Source organism: Oreochromis aureus, linkage group 3 (genome assembly GCF_013358895.1).
Source record: "Oreochromis aureus strain Israel breed Guangdong linkage group 3, ZZ_aureus, whole genome shotgun sequence".
Classification (NCBI taxonomy): domain Eukaryota; kingdom Metazoa; phylum Chordata; class Actinopteri; order Cichliformes; family Cichlidae; genus Oreochromis; species Oreochromis aureus.
The window spans coordinates 107140054-107162826 of NC_052944.1; the positions used below are offsets into that span (position 1 = coordinate 107140054).

Consider the following 22773-nt stretch of genomic DNA (forward strand, 5'->3'; position numbering starts at 1 on the left):
TATGTTACTCTGTTTGTGTCGGGGGACCCAATCCTTGGGGTGGACCAGTTTTTGGCACAGCGTGTTTTGGGGTTTAAAAGCCACAGAGACCCGGTGTTTCGAAAAAATGCGTCTCAACTGCTCCGATACTCCTGACACATATGGGATCGCTACAGGTTTTCACCTGGGCAGCGGTTGTCCTTCTCTCCTGGATCGGCTGGAGCTTTCTTTGGGTGTCTTCCCAGCTTTGACAAAAGTCCAGCTGGGATAACCACATTTACTCAGGGCCTTCTTGATGTGCTGTTCTTCTGCCTCCCTGGCCGCTGTGTCTGTGGGGATGGTGTTCGCTCTGTGTTGTAGCGTCCTGATGACACCCAGTTTGTGCTCCAGTGGATGATAAGAGTCAAACCTTAGATACTGATCCGTATGTGTAGGTAGCAGAAATACAATTATATAGCAGAAATGCTATATTTAGAAAGAAAAATATAATATAGTAGAAATACTATGATTTAGCAGAAATACTGTAATCAGCACATATACTGTAACATGACAGAAATTCCTCCACTTAGTAGTAATACTATAACATAACACAAATATTATGATTTGGCACAAAAACCATGATTTGGCAAAATACTATGATTGAGCAGAAGTACTAAGATGTAGTAAAAGTACTTTGATTTAACAGAAATACAATTATAGAGGAGTAATACTTTAAAATGGGAGAAATATTGATACACACACACATACACAGAGCCTAAAGGGAACAGTATTTGTGCCATGGAGTGTTAACAAGAATCTGAGGTCAATATTAGAAAAGCTGCTAAAATCATAAAAGTTTGCAGAATTGTAGTAAATGATCAATATGAATTAGTGGTCTGTGACAGTGTATTAATTTGTAGGAAAAACATGTTGACCAAGGTGGAATTGAACCCACGACCTTTTGGGTTGCAGACCTGTGTCATTACAAACTGTGCCACTGGGAAAGAGAACGAGCACCTGGAAAACAGGGTGATGAGCAGTCAGAATTAGATCGCGGTGAGAGGCAAAGAGCGCCGTTTTTGAGTTACAAAATGTCGTGTAACTCAAAAACTAGGTGGACTAGAAGCACAATTCTTGTACTGGGTGAATCAGCGGACTTTCGTGTACTTTGACTGTGATTTGCATTGCTCTTTGTACATCTGTCGCTGAGATATGACGAGAGAAGAAAGGGCAGACCCCAGATATGATTGGCTGGCTGGGAAGCCGTGCAGGCCCTGATATGTATTTGTATGTATCAGTCCTCACAGAGGATTAGCTGCCTGGGGACCTGGCAGAAATATATAGAAATAGTATGATTAAGCATAAATACTACATTTTTAGAAAAACTATATTAAGCACAAATCCTATAAAAAGCAGAAATACTATATTAAGCAATATAAATATCCTCTAAAAATCCTATAAAAGCAGTAAAACTGTACTATGATTTGGTAGAAAACCCTAAATAATCAAAAATACTAAATTTGGCAGAAATAGCAGAAACACTATATTTAGCACAAATCTTATGAAATAGCAGAAAGAGTATGATTTAGCAGAAATGCTGTATTTAGCACAAATCTCATAAAATAGCAGACATAGTATGATTTTGCAGAAATGCTGTATTTAGCACAAATACTGAAAAGCAGCAGAAATGCTATGACTCAACACAATAGTAATAACTTAAATAGAAAAATTGGAAAAGCAAAATGGACAGCCGAAAGAATCCTGAACATGCTAAGGGTCCCTCAAATGTAATTGTTAAATGAAAAAATCAGCAAAAAAAAAGTATAACAGTGACACAATCACAAATATGGACACATATGGAAACACACATGCACAGAGAGACACACACAGGATCAAATTCAGTCAACCAGTCTAAATATATTGAATTTAAATCATATAATAAGATGCTCCCATAAAACTCTCTCTCGCCCTCCCTTTCTTCTCTCTCTCTCACACACACACACACAACACACACACACACACACACACACACACACACACACTCACAGAGGGACAGAGAAGAAACTTTCTAGGTCAGTCAAGCAGCCTGGGAGCTGCTAAATTTGAATCCACCAATCAGAGAGGCTGTGTACTTTTTCCCGCCAAAACAGGTGCAGCCCTTTGTACACACACTCAGCACAGACAGAGACAGGATTTCTGCAGTGTATTTCTCATAGTGAGGATTCCTCTCAAACAAATGACCATAATTTCTTAACCGTAGGGGCTAGAACAGTCATTCTTACACCGTTTTGTTCAGAAGAGATGGGGGAATCTTAAGGTGTTGACAATTTATCATTAAAATATGAATTATTAAAGATATTTGACTTGTAATGCACCATAACTGAGTAGAGGCAAGCGAAAACTGCCTTGACTTGCCCTCAAACAACGCTTTCTAACTCTAAATCTATTTGGAGTATCGATATCATTCTTTCACCGTAAGAGACAGCAGGCTTTGGTGAACAGTCATGGAAATTTTCAGGTCTCTGTGGAAATCCAAAAAAAAGATATGACGAGAGAAAAAAGTGGTTCATTTCCAGAGTTTGAAATCTGAAGAAATCTGAGCGAAGGACGAATTTCCTACCCTCAAACAAGTCTAACTCATTTCAGAACGGTAATAGGTGAGAAAAAATTCTTGAATTGTGAGCGTCAGGAGTGTCTGAAGATATACGGGACAAGCCTCATGTTTTAACTTCGCTTCGTTAAGGAGATATGACGATTCGAATATGCCTGTCATTACAGAAATCAAGCGATGATTTTGAACAAACTCTCCATTGACTTTCTATGGAGAGTTTTCCGACTTTGTGTTGGTCTGAGGAGATTTGCCAAAATTCTATGAATCTCACAACAATGATGGTGACATTTTCTGAAAGCCAGCAAAAATACCTACGTTTTGATGTATAATTTGTGGAAGTTGAGTGAAAATTGAGCAAGTAGCAAGAAGTTGTTCGGACATGAAGAGAAGACTGCGAAACCTACAGTGGCACACTGGAAGCCAAGTGCATAGCAACCATAACAACGCATGTATTTTCTGAAAAATCACAAAAATGAAACTCAAAACTTAAAGAGGGATAAGATGAAAACGGTAACAGATATGAAAAAGCTGAATCATTAATGAATAGCCCAATAATTTGTGAACATTTTAAAGTTTGAATGGTTGTTCTAGGCGAAAGTATGAGAATGTAGTTAAGTTTCAAAAACAAGCAAGTTTTAGCAGAATTGTGGAAGTTTCCCATTCATTTCAATGGGACAAATTAAAGGAAAAAAGCTTAATATTTTAAAAAGTATAATAGCATAAAATACCAAAAGTCATAGCCATCATTAGCAGAAATAGCAGAATAGTTTAAAATTTGAACGGTGAAAATCGGCTGAAAATTGTTAAAGTAGTTAAGTGCCAAAAAACGTACAAAAAGTGGCAACTAGAATAATAAAGTATAAAGAATAAAGAGAAACAGGAACTCAATAGTGTGGATGCATAAAGCATCCACACAATAAAGAAGAAAGAGAAACAGGAAAACAATAGTGTGGATGCCTTAAAGCATCCACACAATAAAGTATAATAAAGAATAAAGAGAAACAGGAACTCAATAGTGTGGATGCATAAAGCATCCACACAATAAAGAGAAACAGGAACTCAATAGTGTGGAAGCCCTTTTAGGGCATCCACACAATTAAGTTGTAGACTATATTTATATGAAGAACGTGTATACTTACTGCATTTGAATCATTTTAACCATATGTAACCACCTGCATATATGTTTTTTATTTTTTTAAAGGCTTTGGTTTTGCCCATTTGATTTCTTTGCCACCCTAAGAAAATTTCTCTAGATCCACCCCTACGTACTAGCTAGCATGACGGAGTTTCTCCAGCTGGGTGGGTGCTATGTTAATGATAGTGAACTTTTTTTTATTCATATTTTATTCGTTTCGTATTGAGGTGAAAAGGAACACATTTGTCCCATACTTCAGCTATAATGAAAAAAGACACAAAGCTGGATTTATTCTGTCTTTACACTGTTAGCTGTCTCTTCTTCTCTCATTCAATCATGAAACTGATCAATGATCAGCTGATCGCCTTTTCTCTCTTGTTTGTTTATCGCCCACTTTGCGACAGAAAGAGGAAACCAGCGGTTGTCGTGCTAAACAACAGCAGCACGTTTAAGTTTGATCAGCTGTTGTTAGCTACATTAATATTAAATAAATTCTGACAGCTGGTAACTGTGCAGGGGCGGGTCTAGCAAAGTTTTGCCAGGGGGCCAGGTAGGGCATTAACAGGGAAAGGGGGGCACAAAGAAATACTTTTCTTTCTTATTCTGATTTAAAATATCTATCTTTTATTAAATAATTATCTGAAGCTTATAACCAAAGTTTTTATCTGATGTACAACGTATAGAAATCATACATATACCAACAAGACAGTGTACATCACTGTCACAACAGCGTTTGTTTTCATTCAAAGGCTTTATGGTTTTAATACCTGGTGGGCCAGTCTCTAGTCAAAATGCCCGGGCCGATTTTTTGTCCCAGTCCAGCCCTGGAGGGGGGTTGGTGTTGTTTTTGCTCATAGGCGGAGAGTGCTTTCCAGTGTTTTCCTTATAAAATGCCATTTTTACCGTCACTTACTGACTAACACTGCAAACCAGAATTGTTAACGTATTTATTTTAATTTCAATTCAGGTCAGATTTTTTTTTTCTGTGCGCAACTCAGATTTTCTGTGCGCAGAGACTGTGCCAGCAGTGCGCAATTGCGCACGTGCGCAGCTTAGAGGGAACATTGCACCAATACACATGTTGAAACAAGAAAGGTTTTATTCACCTTAATTATTTATTATTAAATTAGACATGACATGGTTTTTTTTAATGGTCAAACACCAAATCAGCCCGATATCTGACAGAACTGCCACATGATATCAAACAGAAACTGTCAATTCAGCTCTGCAGAGTGGTCAATCATAATGAAGCAGTTACAGATAACTTGTAGATTTGGTTGCTGTTCATATGTTTGCCCACCAGATGTCACCAAAGATGACTGCATTAAAAAGCTCCAAATTATTAACCCTTTTAAATACAAGCTTCAAAGCTTCAGAAAGCTTCATTTGGCCATCACTAACAACTAGGCATAAGTGAGGGAACAGCCATGCAAAGACACAGCTAATGTGGACAACATGGCAAAAGGATGACAAAGGACTTAAATACACAAAGGGTAACGAGGGGATGGAAAACAGGAAGGAAAACCATAACACCAATGACGGCCACAAGCCGAAATGCATTGGTCAGTTAATGAAGTTGTTGTTCTTTACTTTAAAGTGTTGCTGAAGCTCCTGAGTTGTTGGTTTCGCATCATCTGTGTATGTATATATATAAAAACACCCAGCACGCCCGTGCGGGCGGTTTATCCTTCAAGCTCGGGTCCTCTACCAGAGGCCTGGGAGCTTGAGGGTCCTGCGCAGTATCTTAGCTGTTCCTAGGACTGCGCTCTTCTGGACAGAGATCTCCGATGTTGTTCCCGGGATCTGCTGGAGCCACTCGCCTAGCTTGGGAATCACTGCACCTAGTGCTCCGATTATCACTGGGACCACCTTCACCCTCCACATCTTCTCAAGCTCTTCTCTGAGCCCTTGGTATTTCTCCAGCTTCTCGTGTTCCTTCTTCCTGATATTGCTGTCATTCAGAACCGCTACATCGATCACTACAGCCGTCTTCTTCTGTTTGTCTACCACCACTATGTCCGGTTGGTTAGCCACCACCATTTTGTCCGTCTGTATCTGTAAGTCCCACAGGATCTTAGTTTGGTCATTCTCCATCACCCTCGGCACAGATGTTCCTGTACACTATGCCAGCCTCTTGGTTATGTCGTTCCATGTATACCTTGCCTGCTAGCATCTTGCACCCTGCTGTTATGTGCTGGATTGTCTCAGGGGCATCTTTACACAGCCTGCACCTGGGGTCTTGCCTGGTGTGATAAACCCCAGCCTCTATGGATCTTGTGCTCAGCACTTGTTCCTGTGCTGCCATGATTAGTACCTCCATGCTGTCTTTCAGTCCAGCTTTGTCCAGCCACTGGTAGGATTTCTGGGTATCAGCCACCTCCTCTATCTGCCAGTGGTACATACCGTGCAGGGGCCTGTCCTTCCATGATGGTTCCTTGCCTTCCTCCTCTTTCTTGGGTTTCTGCTGCCTGAGGTATTCACTGAGCACGCTGTCAGTTGGGGCCATCTTCGTGATGTATTCATGGATGTTTCTTGTCTCATCCTGAACTGTGGTGTTGACACTCACCAGTCCACGGCCCCCTTCCTTCCGCTTAGCGTACAGCCTCAGGATGCTGGACTTGGGGTGAAACCCTCCATGCATGGTAAGGAGCTTTCTTGTCTTTATATCAGTGGCTTCTATCTCCTCCTTTGGCCAGCCTATTACCCCAGCAGGGTACCTGATCACGGGCAGGGCGTAGGTGTTGATGGCCTGGATCTTGTTACCTTGTTACCTTTGTTACCATCCGACTACACTTCTCCAGTCCGAACGACATTCCAATGTCATTGCTGTATAGCCTGGTAGTGTGTGTCAGTGAAACGATGTCTCGTTCACTCTTGGCATACAGTTTGATGTCATCCATGTACAGGAGGTGGCTGACAACTGCTCAGTTCCGTAGTCGGTATCCGTAGCCAGTCTTGTTAATGATCTCACTGAGGGGGTTCAGGCCTATGCAGAACAGCAGTGGGGACAGAGCATCTCCTTGGTAGATCCCGCACTTGATGGTGACTCGTGCTATGGGCTTGGAGTTGGCCTCTCGGGGATCAGGACCGTGTGACCTTCAGTTAGCCATTCTGGGTGTCTCTCATTAACTAGCAGCTGGTTCATTTGTGCTGCCAGACGCTCGTGGAGTGCAATCAGCTTCTTCAGCCAGTAGGCGTGAACCATGTCGGGGTCTGATGCTGTCCAACTCTTCATACTGGAGACCCTTTCTTGGATATCTGCCACTGTGATGGTTACTGGACCCTGTTCAGGGAGGTTGCTATGGTCTGCCCTCAGATCCACTAGCCACTGAGCATTGCCGTTATGGGTTGTGTCCTTCTCCCATATGATCTTCCAGTATTGCTCCATCTCCAGCCTTGGTGGTGCTGTTCTCTTACTGTTCCCTTGCCACTGAGCGTACACCTTTGCTGGTTCTGTGGAGAACAGCTGGCTTATTCTCCTGCTTTCTATCTCTCTGGTGTATCTCCCCAAGCGGCTGGCCAAGGCTGTGAGTCTTTGCTTGGCAGTTTCCAAGGCCTCAGGTATGGACAGTTTGCTGTATTTCTTATGCACCTTCTTTGCCGCACCTTTCTGCAACTCCGTTAGTTGGCTAACCTCCCTCCGTGCGACTTTGATCTTGCCCTCTAGTCTCCTTCTCCATGGTACTGCTCCTTGTGGCTGTTCAACTTATAGTACTGTAGATCAGCTTGTTAATCTCGGTAAGTGTGGCTGTAGGTATCGTCCGTAGTGCTGCATTAACATCATCTAGCAGACTTTCTGAGGGTACTTCACGTAATCTTGGTAACCGGCTACTGGGGGTCCAGGTTTCAAGCTTGGCCATGATCCTATCTTTCAGGTCAGTTCCTCTCGCACTCAACAAATTAAGTGAAGTAGAATAGGGCCATGGTCCAACTGATGTTTAACCAGTATTTTAATGTTCTTTTCAACAGCAAACACCTTGGAAAAACTATGTTTAAATAAGAAATGAAAACACAGATATTATATCAGCAAAATAAAATTACAACTCAAATACAAGCACCATACTCAAGTCCACCAGTAGGTGGCAACAACACAACATAGGAACCAGATTAAACACCTAATTTTGAACATTGCAATCACATAATAATTAATCAATGCGACAGCTACAACCTGCTTCAAGAATATGGAAGCAAACTTTATGAACAACTGATTAAATTTGTCCCAAAAAATTAAATTATTTTTTTTTTTAAACTGCAAATCTTAAAATAATAATAATAATAATAATTTTTAAAAAAAACATGACCTTGAGGACCAAAAATCCTCACAGAGCAGCTTGTCTGTAGATATCGGCTGTGACTGAACTCTGTCTCCAGTCACTCCATCCATCTCTCTGTCTTCAGGTCCTGAGGACGTCGCTTATGGTCAGGTGGTCATCAAAAGCAAGAAAAAAGCTGGCAAGAGAAAAGGTAACCATAGTAACCACCATACCGACACAGCATGGCACTCACCATAAGTCAATTCAATTTTATTTATATATTGATATTGATTTATTTATGTATTGGGATTGAATGGCTCGTAGTAATGGGACAGACACCCAGAGCACTCCCAACAGGACACCCCTCAATTTCAGTTCAATTCAATTTTATTTATACAGCACCAAATCACAACAACAGTCACCTCAAGGCGCTTTATATTGTAAGGTCGACCCAACAATAATACATACAGAGAAAAACCCAACAATCATATGACCCAGAAACTAAAGAACTGCCAGGTAATATTCAGAGTATGGTTTTTTTGAAAGAAGGAAGTTATAATTTAAGGGGTTTTTGTAACTTCAAAACAGGGAAGGTACGAACTACAAGAAAAGGCTTTTGTGTTTCTGTTCATGGGGTGAAACTATGGAACAGTCTGAATATGGAATTAAAGCAATGTCCAAACATAAAACTGTTCAAAAAGAGTTATAAAAATATGATCTTCTCGAACTATAAAGAAAAGGAAAATATTGAAATTAAGTGAATGTCTCTATTTAAAAAAATTAATAAATAAATAAAATTCATGATGTAATATTATAGTATAAAGTATATAAGAAATCTGTTCACTATTTCTATTACAAATTAGGGGGGTAGCTTCCTTACTGATATCAGTAAGGAAGCTGACTAAATATTAACTGATAATTTATGGCAACGGGGTGGGATTAAATAAGTGTTTACTTCTTCCCACTCCCTTTCAACATGTAAATTAATCAGAATGGGTTTTTTTATATGTATTTTGTATAGTATTTTTTTCTCTCTCTCTTATTTTCTTTTCTAAATGTACCTGTATATTGTTCACATGTTGAAATAAATTACTAATCACCCCCTATGAGCAAGCACTTTGGCGACAGTGGGAAGGAAAAACTCCCTTTTAACAGGAAAAAACCTCCAGCAGAACCAGGCTCAGGGAGGGGCGGGGCCATCTGCTGCGACCGGTTGGGGTGAAAGAAGGAAAACAGGATAAAGACATGCTGTGGAAGAGAGACAGAGATTAATAACAGATATGATTCGATGCAGAGAGGTTATTAACACATAGTGAGTGAGAGAGGTGACTGGAAAGGAAAAACTCAATGCATCATGGGAATCCCCGGCAGCCTACGTCTATTGCAGCATAACTAAGGGAGGATTCAGGGTCACCTGGTCCAGCCCTAACTATATGCTTTAGCAAAAAGGAAAGTTTGAAGCCTAATCTTGAAAGTAGAGATAGTGTCTGTCTCCTGAATTCAAACTGGAAGCTGGTTCCACAGAAGAGGGGCCTGAAAACTGAAGGCTCTGCTTCCCATTCTACTTTTAAATACTCTAGGAACAACAAGTAAGCCTGCAGAGCAAGAGCGAAGTGCTCTAATAGGGTGATATGGTACTACAAGGTCATTAAGATAAGATGGGGCCTGATTATTTAAGACCTTGTATGTGAGGAGCAGGATTTTGAATTCTGGATTTAACAGGAAGCCAATGAAGAGAAGCCAAAACAGGAGAAATGTGCTCTCTCTTTCTAGTCCCTGTCAGTACTCTTGCTGCAGCATTTTGGATTAACTGAAGGCTTTTCAGGGAGTTTTTGGACATCCTGATAATTGTGAATTACGGTAGTTCAGCCTGGAAGGAATAAAAGCATTACTTCTAGGCTGTGTGTGTTTAGAACAGCAGCTGCTTTTACTTTGGCATACATAATAATCTGCACTGACTCAGAGGTGTGTGTAACTGAAGCAGAGTATCCATGAATCCCTGTGTGTGTTTTACACTATAATTTCTGCAGAGGTCTGTAGGGGGAGCGAGGAGCACCACTGAGCTAACTTGGAAGATATAAACATGTGAAATACACAGACAGGTGTGTGATACTCTAACCCTGTGTGTGTGTGCGTGTGTGTGTGTGTGTGTGTGTGTGTGTGTGTGTGTGTGTGTGTGTTACAGAGCAGTCAGCTGATCCGTGTGCTGTGTACTCATCAGTGAGAGCAGGTAACATTTACACACAGGTGTATCTAAATAAAGATTACAGGTGAACAGCTGACATCAGTGATGTTTGTCTCTAAACAGGAAGCTGAGGACAGACTCGGTCTGATGGACGACCTTCATCCTTCACTCTGCTCCTCTTTCAGAGCCTGCTGAGGCATCATCAATTATTCCTGAATCTTAATTAGTCAGTGTTGATCGTGGAGGAGATGATTTGTACTTTGAATATTAGTTTTGCTGTTTTCATTCTTCTACAAATATGTGAATGACTTTAAAGGATCCATATACATGTAATAAAGAAAGGACCTGTGTTTAATAAAAGTTTGTTTCCAACATCACAGATTGTTGTTGGTGTTTGTTTCATCTAACAGCCCGTGTCAGTCAGTCCCTGTGAGGTCCTGATGTGTCTCAGACAGAGCTGAGTCCTGGGTGAGTTGATAATGGGGCTGCTGGTTGGTTCTTTGCTGTCCTAAACATATCAGAGTCAGTGACTTCCTGACTGTGGTGTGAATGAGACACGGTGAGCCCACGGGTGACAGTTTTGAGCCATTTTATTACATTACGCCGACTACGCCTCACCACACTGACCCACTCACAATCAGCAGCTGATGCTTTTCCCAGTGTAACTTTAGTATGTTTAATGGAGGTATGCATGGCTTTATCTTCATACTGTGAATTATTTCAGACTGACAGTTCCACATCTCTCTCTCTCTCTCCATATATATATATATATATATATGTATATATATATGTGTGTGTGTGTGTGTGTGTGTATGTATACTGTATACTGAATATGTATACTGTATACTGAATATGTATACTGAACAAAAATATAAACTCAACACTTGTTTTTGCTCCTATTTTTCACGAGCTGAACTCAAACATCTGAAAATTTTTCTACATACACAAAAGACCCATGACCATATGAAGTTTTCATATGGTAGAATACTGCATGTAATCATTTGTGTTTAGAAGTATATAGTGTTCTTCACACCCACATCCTGGGAGCATGGGAGAGGACATACCTTGTTTTATTATTTTATGATAGGATAAACGTACCCTCTTTATGACCAAGGATGTTGCTCCTGCTTTTATGAATTTATGACCCTCTTTGTTCAACAGGAGGGCGCACGCTAGGGATGGGTATTGATAAGATTTTAACGATTCCGATTCCATTTTCGATTCTGTTTAACGATTCGATTCTTTATCGATTCTTTTGAAAAAGGAGAACACTCAGGTCGATTAGCTTAGAACTTTGTTTTTATCTTCTCTTTGAACAAGATAGAAATTTAGGAGTAACATGGCCTTGCAAACCCAACAGTGCGATCTCAAGAGAACCAGCCTTCAATGGGGTGTCACAGGGTCCCCAGGAAAAAAAAAATGTAAATGTAAAATAATAAAATAAATATTCTTCTGTACTATAACATAAATTATTCTGTAGCAATTACACAAGAATATCCTGTAATGTCCCTGCCTACAATTAAACGCCTTCACTTACCGAAAATTGGGGGCATCTGCTGTGACAAATGGGTGCAAGGCTTTGACCACAAACTTAGTCACTGCTCGGTGACATTCATCCTGGCCTGAAAGGAGACGCGACCGGAAGACTGCAGCGAGAACTGCCAGCGAGCGCCAGCCAGACTCTGTCTCTCTCATCACGGTCACCTAAATGCACAGTAATGGCAGGTTTTGTAATAAAGCAGATCGCGCTAACATAATATGCACCGTTAGTTGATTATTTACCTGCCGCATTAACGGGAGAGGACGCGCAAACATTACCGCTGCTGCTGGGTTGAGATTCACGAGTCCGGAGCGGAATTAAAAACACGACATTCACTTAAGGTTATCACGTGTTTTGTGAGCAAATGCTTTTGCAGATTCGTAGTGTTTCCTCCCTTAAATGAAATATCTACTTTGCAAGTATTGCAAGTTGCCCTGTTGTCATCCGTTCTCGTGAAGTATAAACAAACTTTTCAGCGCCATGTTTCCTGCCAGGTAAATGACGCTCCGCAACGTGGTGACGTCATTCGGGGCGACTGGAATCGATAAGGGAATCGTTTGCAAAAATGGCAAACAATTCCAAGGAATTGAAACAGTTCCTTGGAACAGTTCTCAACAAGAACTGGTTTTCGATACCCATCCCTAGCACACGCGCATACACACACACACATATAAACATCCACATTCCAATGTGAGGAACAAACACCCACTGATGTATATAAATAAAGACCAGGGCAGTCCTCAGTGCGAGTCTCAGAGCCCGCACCTCTGTGTGAGTTCTGTGGCTGCCCTTGCTTGCAAGTAACTAACTGCAGTGTGTGTTTCTCCTCTCTGATTCTCAACTGAAGAAGTGTTTTAGAATAAATCTCCTGACATTTGTCCATAACATACGCCTGTCCATACCAGAACCCCACCGCCACCATGGGCCAGTCGATCCACAACGTTTACATCAGCAAAGCGCTCACCCACACGAGGCCACACACGCTGTCTGCCATAAACAGTGAAAACCGGGACTCATCCGTGAACAGAATGCCTCTCCAATGTGCCAAACGTCATCGAATGTGAGGGTTTGCCCACTGAAGTTGGTTATGACAACGAATTGCAGTCAGATCCAGACCCCGATGAGAACTATGAGCATGTAGAATTTCTGCACAAACTTTTGAGTTTGTGCAGAAATTCTTTGGTTATGCAAACCGATTTTTGCTGCAGCTGTTCGGGTGGCTGGTCTCAGGCAATCCTGGAGGTCAACGTGCTGGATGTGAAGGTCCTGGGCTGGTGTGGTTACATGTTGTCTGCGGTTGTGAGGCCGGTTGAATGTACTGCCAAAATACTCTGAAACGCCTTTGGAGAAGGCTTATGGTAAAGAATTGAACATTCATTTCACAGACAACAGCTAGTCTAATAACAGATTAAATGCAATGTTGAGGCTGTCATTTTTAGCATCTACATGGATGTTAAAATCATCCACAATAATTATTTTATCTGAGCTGAGCACTAAATCAGATAAAAAGCCTGAGAAATCATAGAGAATGTCTGTGTAAGGCCCAGGTGGATGATAGATGATAACAAATAACAATTTAAGGAAAGCATGCGGCTAAATATGTCACTCCTGGCTTTATTGGGGTGGCTGTAGCTCAGGTGTTAGAGCAAGTCACCTGCCTATTGATCGCAAGGTTGGTGGTTCGATTCCTGGATGCCCCAAGGCTGTACGCCAACTATCCTTGGGCAAGGTGCTAACCCCAAATTGCTCTCCGGAATGTGAATGTCAGTTAGAAAGCACTATGAAAATGTGCCCGTATGAATGGATGCACAAGTTGTATAAAGTGCTTTGAGTGCTCAGAAGAGTAGAAAAGTACTATATAAGAACCAGTTCATTTACCTTGGGGGGGGCCAGCGAAAACTACAAAGTTGCACACCGATTCAATATTGATTTTAGTGAGCTCCGATTGGCGTAACCGGGTGTCATTACTGCCGACGTGAATTATGATCTTACTGTATTTACGTTTACCCTTAGCCAGCAGTTTTAAATTTCCTTCAATGTCGCCTGCTCTGGCTCCTGGAAGACAATTGACTATGGTTGCTGGTGTCCAATGTTCCCTCTAAGCTGCGCGCGTGAGCAATTGCGCACTGCTGGCACGGTCTCTGCGCACAGAAAATCTACATTGCGCACAAAAAAAATTCTAACCTGAATTGAAATTAAAATTAATACTTTAACAATTCTGTTTTGCAGTGTTAGTCAGTAAGTGACTGGCTGCTCCCGTATGGGATTAGAACGATGCCACCTTATCCCATAGTCCAGCCAATGATGCGATTCACATTCGAATATACGCAGCCAATCAACGTGGTTGACAGGCTATGACAGCGTCCTTATGTGCCAACACCGGAGTTTTAGCTAGCAAAGCGGCGTGGCTGATGTGGAGTGAAGCCACGTTAATGACAAAGTGTACAACCATTGGAGATGTGAGCAGGACAGACGGAACAATTGACGGAAAAAGTGTGGACTTTATACCAGTTTTTAAATTGTGTTGATAGGCCACGTAAAACCAGAGTTGTGATAAAAATAAATATGCAATGTTTGGTTTTCTTCCTGAATGCTATCGTTGTTTATATTTACTGCGGGAAGAAACGGTAAAAATGGTGTTTTATAAGGAAAACACTCGAAAGCGCTCTCTGCCTGTGAGCAAAAACAAAAACAAACCCCACCCCCCTCTCTCTTTCCTATTCGTCCAAAAAAGTACCATGTCAACCAATCAAAAAATGATATGGCAACATGGCATCTAGTTGTTAAGAAACGGGAGGAAGTTTTAGGAGTGACGGCGGTGTTTTGAGATGTGAGAGATTTAGCGCAAATCTTGTGTAGTTAGTGTGTAGTGTAGTCAACAGTTCTGTTGTGTGTGTCAGAACAATGAGGCGACTGCTGAATGTTACAGGTGTTACAGGAGTGATACATCTCCTGTTGTCAGGCCTGCAGGTATCAGGCTGTTGTTCTCCTTTATCTCATAGTGGACAGAAATTATTTTTTGGAGTGGCACAAATAATTTGTGTGGCATCAAATTTGATGCCACAGAAATTATTTGTGTGGCATCAAATTTGATGCAGAACAGCTGATTGTTCTGTAAATAGTTTATTTAAAAATGCATTGGCTGCATTTTAAAATAAATAGCTGCAAAAAAACTTTATTTGCCAAACTTTTTTGAGGAGTAACTATATAATTAATTGCCCAGCATTGGTCATTATAAACTATGGCCGTTTCTCAATTCTCAAGTACGCGAGTAGGTACTCGCGTTCTCGGCGAGTACGTACTGGCCGAGAACGCACGGGAGTACGGACTCGCCGAGAACGCGAGCACGACCCGCCAGCTAGCAGAGTGAAGCTGACCCCCCACCCACTTGAAACGTAAAGGCAAATAGGCGGAGCGGTTAGTGCTACGTTTGTGCAGATTTGTGCAGTTAAAATTAGCGTTTGTGCTGCTACGGTTTTTGAGTTATTAAACATTATTTTATAGGTCATTCAAAGGTCACCATCCCCCCAGACTGCTCCAAAACGGGCCAAAATGGTCTACTTTTTTAGTGCTACGTTTGTGCTGATTTGTGCAGGTAAAATTAGCGTTTGTGCTGCTACGGTTTTTGAGTTATTAAACATTATTTTATAGGTCATTCAAAGGTCACCATCCCCCCAGACTGCTCCAAAACGGGCCAAAATGGTCTACTTTTTTAGTGCTACGTTTGTGCTGATTTGTGCAGGTAAAATTAGCGTTTGTGCTGCTACGGTTTCCGAGATATTAAAAGTTATATTTTTTGCTGATGACGTCACCATCCCCCAGACTGCTCCAAAACAAACCAAAGAGCTGTACTTTTTTAGTGCTACGTTTGTGCAGATTTGTGCAGGTAAAATTAGCGTTTGTGCTGCTATGATATGAGATATTGTTATGGTGTTACTGCTGAAAAATGTCTTTTTCAAATGACCTTTCACTTTGTGTGTTCACTTGTTCAATAAAGTTCTGTCAAAAAAAAAACCTCTTGTTGTATTTAATCAGCTAAATTTGTAATGAGTGTATTTTTTTAACTTCAATTTCTTTACTTCAATTACTTTTTGTTCATAAAACTACGATGCAAATGCTTGAGTATTTTTTTAGAGTGGATTAAAAAAACTTTATTGAAAACTACATTTGAACATTTTACACTCCCATGAACACTTTTTGAGAAACAAATAAGCTAGCAGTCTTTTGCATCAAATACACATTTTCTGGCAGAAAAAACTATTATTTGGCATTACTGTGTCTGAAGGATTCTTAGAACAGCGTGTTACATCTGGTTTCTGAACAAGGTAAGCCTACATTTAAAATACTGAGGTTTTAGTTACTGAGTTAATACATGATATAGCTAACTGTCTGGATCAAAGGGATTTTTTTTTCCATGTTAAACATTTTCAAAACTGTCCAAGAAAAAAAGTTTCTAAAGCACTTTAAAAACATGTAGCACACTGGATTAAAGTGCTGTACAGTACATGTTAATGGGTTAAACACTCAGACTCAATTTAATAAACTGAAAAATTCAATAGCTCCATCTTAAAAACAATAATTCAACAAAATATGAAAGTGTAGATTGGTGGAGAACTTGGGGGAGGGGTTGCTCCTGGCTGTATATATAGGTCAGAAATCACGTTTTTCCTCCATCATAATCATTGTGTGTTTTTTTTATTTAGATGCCTCGAAAGCCATCTGTAGACAAGGTTTCCATTTTTGCAATTCTTTGCAATTCAAAAGAGGCCATAGTCCGAAATGGCAAAATAGCCACTCCAGCTGCATCAGTCTGGAAAGAGCTGAGTCAGCAGCTAGAAGACAAGATGTCAGCAAAGGCCCTGTACACTTTTGTGAAGCTAAATAGACACAACATCTGGTCAGCTTTGGAAATCAGTGATCAGGAAAGTAATAGTGAAGGAGAGTTAGATTCACATTGCATTTCTCCTGGACAAGAAAACTGTCAAGCTTCTGAACTAGAAGTCCCTTTTGAGGACTGGGTTAAATTTATTCCTGAAAAGGTTGAATACAATGACAAGTTTTCTCCTACCCAAAAAAGGGAATACACAATTTTGAAACCTGGCACTTGGACTCATATCATCAACGATCTTATATGGAAGAAGATCAAAAATACATGTACACTTGTGTTTCGAAGAGCAAAGGTCCATCCAACTGTCAACAATAATTATCTGGACATCAGAGGCGACTGTAAGGAGTGTCATGGCCAGTTCGAAATGTCATGTGACAGACAGCCAGCAATTAATAGTCCAATGGTGCTCCAGTGTTTCATGAGAAATACAGATCTCTCCCTGCACACTGGCCACTCCAAGCGGTTCATGTCTGGAAACCTGCGTGAACAGATCTCTAAAGAGCTGTGAGAGGGCAGAATGGAACCGGCTGTATGGAGGTCAGCGAAGGCAGCAGATCTGATGGATGTTGGAGATCCTGAGCCAAGCCACCTTCCAAATTTGGCCACTCTGCGAAAAGCCAAACAAGAGAGAAAAGACTTGGAATTAGGAGATAAAGACCCCATTGCATCTCTGCAATTGTTAAAATATAGTGTTCCTCACAGTGGTAGCATCCGTGATATTGGACTGGACAGGTTTTTCTGTCACTACTGGAGTCAAACACAGATGCATGTTTATAAGACATTGTCAAAAAATCTCCCCCAACTGTGTGTTTTGATGCAACCGGTTCAGTTGTGAAAAAACTGCTGAGACCAAATGGCAAATCTGGTCATATCTTCCTTTATCAAGGTATTCTGAAAGAAAACAATTGCCCCAGTGTCCCAGTGGTGCAAATGCTGTCAGAGAAACACGATGTTAATGCCATCACAAACTGGCTGACAGAATGGATTCGTGCAGGTGCACCTGTGCCAAAGGAAGCTGTGAGTGACTTTTCTCTGGCAATTCTGGGAGCTCTGGTCAAGGCTTTCACTCCTCATCCTGATCTGAAGTCCTACCTTAATGAATGCTTTCATGTCCTTCTTGGAACCCAGTCTGCCAAACTCCCCCCATGTTTTATCAGGGTTGATGTTGCGCACTGCATCAAGATGATATGTCAGTGGGACTGCCTGAAGAAGAAAACACACCGTGTTAAAGATTTCTTTGTCAGGTCATTAGCAAAACTTCTTCAGTCACAATGTTTGGCCCATGCAAAACAGCTCCTACGTGCTATCACTGTTGTGGCCCTCAGTGAGGCAGAAGGTGATGACAGTTCTGGAGCCCCTCTTCCCTCAGAAAGGTGCAAGAAATACCTGAAAGCCCAAATTGCTCAAGACTCCATCATCATTCCAGATGAACAGAATCAGAATACTTTATTGATCCCTGGGGGAAATTATTTCTTTGTTACAGTGCTCCATTATACACCAACATTAACAAAACAGACAACACGCTAACTAAGAATAGTACTAAAATATATATATATCTATCCATCTATCTCTCTCTCTCTCTATATCTATAGATCTATCAATAACTATATATCTATCTATAACTATCTATATCTATCTATATCTCTATATATCTATAGATCTATAAGTCACAATAATAAATAGCGGGAAAGAACCGTGTAGTTGTGGCAGTAAACAGTGTGTTAAGTGGATGCGTTGTACAGTGAGATGGCCACAGGCAGGAATGATTTCCTGTGTCATTCAGTGGTGCTTTTCGGTAATCTCAGTCTCTCACTGAACGTGCTCCTGTGACTGACCAGCATGTCATGGAGTGGGTGGGAGGTGTTATCCAACATTGTCTTTATTTTGGACAGCCTCTCCGACACCACCTTGAGGGAGTCCAGCTCCATCCCAACAACATTGCTGGCCTTACGGATCAGTTTATCGAGTCTGTTGGCATCTGCGACCCTCAGCCTGCTCCCCCAGCATGCCACAGCATAGAGGATCGCACTGGCCACAACAGACTCGTAGAAAATCCTGAGCATTTTGTGGCAGATGTTGAAGGACCTCAGTCGCCTCAAAAAATAGAGACGACTCTGGCCCTTCCTGTAGAGTGCTTTGGTGTTTTTAGCCCAGTCCAGTTTATTGTCAATGTGGACTCCAAGGTATTTATAATCCTCCACAATGTCAACACTGACCCCCTGGATTGAAACAGGGGTCAAGTGTTTCCTTGTCTTCCTGAAGTCCACGATCAGTTCTTTTAAAGACGGAGGAAAGTGAGAGAGTGGATTCAGTGGATGAGATCCAGACAGACCTACGACAGTGGGTAACAGAAATATGTGAGGAGAGCAGGTCACTTGCTGCAGCAAACGGGGATAGAGATAATATTCACTTTCTCCCTGAGATTATTCCTCATATAATAAGACTGGCAAGTTACTTACCACTCTGGACAGGAACAATGGTCCCTCTCTTCCAAAGCGCCAGCATCACAGCAAGTTCAGCCACTGTTGAAGCTGAGTTCAAAAACATAAAACACGGACTTTTCAAACATGAAAACTTGCCTGTTCGAGTCGATCGCTTCATTGCTCATCATCTTTCCTTCATCGAGGGAAATATGCGGATTTGTTCTGCAAAAGAAAAGGTCAAAGATGAGGCAACAGTGGGATCACTGAAAGTCACAGATGCCAATTCTGGATCCATGACGACTCACAGTGCAGAAGACAAAATAAAAATGGATGCTCACCCGTTTGTGGGATCTGATGCTGCCACAAACATTCTTCCGGCTGATGGGGATGCAGTTGAGAACTGGAGGGGCCTAGCTGTTCCACCCAAAAAAAAAAAAGGAAGAGAACTTCCTATCTCTCTTCATGTACTGAATGGCTGCATGCAGATGAAACTTTTGGGGCCAAAAGAGTGAAAGTGGGATTATTAAAAAATGGAAACCTCCATCAGCCTATGAGATTAGGGGAATCGAATATGTCTGTGCTCAATACCTGTGCTTTTGATGCATTTTTTCAGTGTTTATGTTGTGCCTTCTGTGACAGCTCCACATTTCAAAATGCTGTTCTGAAAGACAGTGAAAACCCAGTCCTGCAGCTGGTGAAAGCCATTGCCACAGATGGTGTGATCCAACAAACCTACAGGAGGAGAGCAGAGCTGCTTAGTGTAATGTTTGAAGCTGTCTCGTTGAGGTCTGGTGCGATCCAAATCGATGCTCAGTGCAATGTCTCCGCTGTAATTGCTAAGACAATGAGGAACATCTCAAGTGTTTATTTTAACAAACACTGCTCTTCACAGCACTGCTACCTCAGCAAAGGGATGACAAGGGAAGTGCCATTTGTTCCTCCTGCCATCTCTGTCCTCAAAGAGTCTGGTATGGCTCATCTTGGCACGGCTGTGGAAGCAGGACTTGGCCAACCTGAGTCTACCTGCCTCAGGCCACTCTCCAATCCATCTCTGTGTCCATCAGAATTCAAAACAGAAGACAGCACCACAGGAAATGAGCTCTGTGCAGGGACAGTTACTCACAGCTACAACATTGGAGATATCGTGTGGATTGATACTGACATTGCAAACCAAACAGAATTTCCACTAAATGAATTTCCCTCCAACCTGGTTCTCCAAGGAAAGTCGTTCACTTTGAGGGCATTAATTGCTTTCCATGGAAGGATGGGCCATTACTCTGCATACTGCAGGAGAGCTCCGTGTGTGTGGGAGTGCTATGATGACCTGGGAAATGGAGTGACAGGAGCATCTGAAAAGAAAAAAATACAACCCAATGCTGCGTTATACACGGTATAATGAGTGCTGCCTGCATGTTTCTGTTTTATTTGGTTCATTACAGTTACATGTGTTCAAATGGCTAGTGTGTGTTATCAATAAGTTCAGTTTTGCACATCAAGTTAAAGTTCTAAATTAAAAATCGTTTAACACTGTTTTCTTTGTCAGTCTGATGCATATTTGCTTTTACACACCCATTCACCTTCACCTGTAGCCTTGAAAGTAACCGTTCCATTTTTCTGTCAATAATTTTTCTGTATTTGTTGTGTCTTGACCTGGTGGCTTAAGTCAGGGGTCAGCATCCTTTGCAGTTCAAAGGGCCCCTTTTCCCCCTGCTGCTACAAAACGTGTCTAGAGCCTAAAAAAGAAAGCTTATAAATATCTAGAAAATGAGTTGTTGTATCGCGTAAGCTATGGAAATGTAAATAAAAATGTTAATTTTTAGATTTGATAAGAAAATGAATCATCAAAGCTTTGTAACGGAAAAAAGTATTTGTTAAAATGAAGCCAGCTACGCGAGTCCTTTCCATGATAATTGAAAATTAGGAAAGATGGGCAACCAACTTGAAAATTACAGTAAACAGATTTGAAGCTAAGAAACATTAAATCACTTTTAAAACCCTTGTACATTCAGTGAATAGTCAATGCAGATATTTCATTAAACCAAAACCCTTTCTTGTTGTCTTTATAATAAAACAGACTTACTTGGTCTTATAGGAGCCACAGTGGAGGGGCCGGAGAGCCACATGTGGCTTTAGAGCCGCAGGTTGAACATCCCTGGCCTAGGTGCTGTGGAATATTCAGTTTTCTACACGTAGGTAACAACCTATCAAAGCAAACACTTCATTTTTTCTGAGAGAGCTACATTAATAATAATAATGAACATATATAATTCAAAACAAAATCATAGAGGCCAACTGGGTATGTAAAAATAATAATAATTTAGGTATACGTGAATCACTTCAAATGAAACTCAGTTTTGCCACAGAAAAAATAAAAACTTTAGCCTACCTTGTGCACGTTTCTGCACTGGTAACAAAAGAAATATCGACCTTTCCGCTGAATAAATTGTGTTAATGAAGTGTAAACTAATTAAAGTTAATATGCAGAAAGCCTAGAAAAAGTGGACAGTCTTCTATAAAAGTGCATAATTCCACAGCTGCTGAAACTCACTGCCACAGACACTGGTGTTATACAGCGTAGGCCGTAATAATTAAAATCATTATATCTCAGAAACCGTAGCAGCACAAACGCTAATTTTTCCTGCACAAATCAGCACAAACGTAGCACTAAAAAGTAGACCATTTTGGCCCGTTTTGGAGCAGTCTGGGGGGATGGTGACCTTTGAATGACCTATAAAATAATGTTTAATAACTCAAAAACCGTAGCAGCACAAACGCTAATTTTAACTGCGTAAATCTGCACAAACGTAGCACTAACCGCTCCGCCTATTTCCCTTTACGTTTCAAGTGGGTGGGTACGGTGGCCCCTAGAGACAAAGCACGTGCAAACTCCAAAACACATGCAAACTCCAAAACACTTGCAAACTCCAAAACACATGCAAACTCCAAAACACTTGCAAAATCCAAAGCACTTGCAAACTCCAAAACACTTGCAAACTCCAAAACACTTGCAAAATCCAAAACACATGCAAACTCCAAAACACTTGCAAAATCCAAAACACATGCAAACTCCAAATCACAACGGAAGTGCTCCAGGACGCTAGGGGCAGTGTTGAGCTCGATTTGCAAAATAAACGGCAAGTTTGTCTGTATGGGACGGTTGCCTAGCAACCATGATACTAACCGCTGGAAACGTGTCATACAACTTTGTTTGACAGAAATGAAGGAGAACATATTTTGTTCATTTGTTTGTTTGTTTCTACAAGAGCTTTGTGTGATTTAATAAGTATCTGAGGCTGAGACCACAGGACTGTAAAACATGATTGTTGGGCTTCATTTCTGTACTGAACAGTCATTTAAGATAAGTTAGCAAATAACATTTAGCTAATGTTGTTCATGAGACTAAAGTCATATCACTTTGGTAATGTAAATATAATATGGCCAATATTATAGTTATTATATTAATCATTATTAGTTATTACAGCAGTGAACATGAACTCTGTGTCAAATACTGAGCTTCAGTAAAGATTCAAGTTGCAGTTATTTATATGTCTAATCACCTTAAATCTTCACTCAAAGACAAGTATCTTTCACAGTGCATATATAGGTGTATCATATATAAGAGACAAATGTTGTTCCTTCAGTATGTTGGCATTACTAAATTTGGCTCATTGCTTACATATATTTATAAAAAATGTTACAAGCAAAACAAAATGTACGAGCTGTGATAACTGTTTCTGATAGAATGAAGAGTAGACTGATATATTAAATATTCCTTTATTG

At 40.9% G+C, this 22773-nt stretch overlaps 2 long non-coding RNA genes across 4 annotated transcripts; both read right to left on the reverse strand.

Moving 5' to 3' along the window:
• Positions 1-16672: 16672 nt before the first annotated feature.
• LOC120438997 lies at positions 16673-18059 on the reverse strand. 2 transcript variants are annotated; one of them, XR_005612312.1, is made up of 3 exons: positions 17871-18059; positions 17663-17773; positions 16673-17177 (listed from the first exon to the last, which is right to left on the reverse strand). It is a non-coding gene; the product is annotated as an uncharacterized LOC120438997 (long non-coding RNA). The 2 variants fall into 2 exon arrangements; XR_005612311.1 differs by having other exon boundaries at positions 17663-18059.
• Positions 18060-18752: 693 nt separating this feature from the next.
• On the reverse strand, positions 18753-21884 carry LOC120439223. Of its 2 annotated transcripts, none has more exons than XR_005612472.1 (8): positions 21380-21884; positions 21074-21194; positions 20201-20342; positions 19895-20044; positions 19582-19725; positions 19332-19484; positions 19030-19215; positions 18753-18902 (listed from the first exon to the last, which is right to left on the reverse strand). It is a non-coding gene; the product is annotated as an uncharacterized LOC120439223 (long non-coding RNA). The 2 variants fall into 2 exon arrangements; XR_005612471.1 differs by having other exon boundaries at positions 20156-20342.
• Positions 21885-22773: the final 889 nt, after the last annotated feature.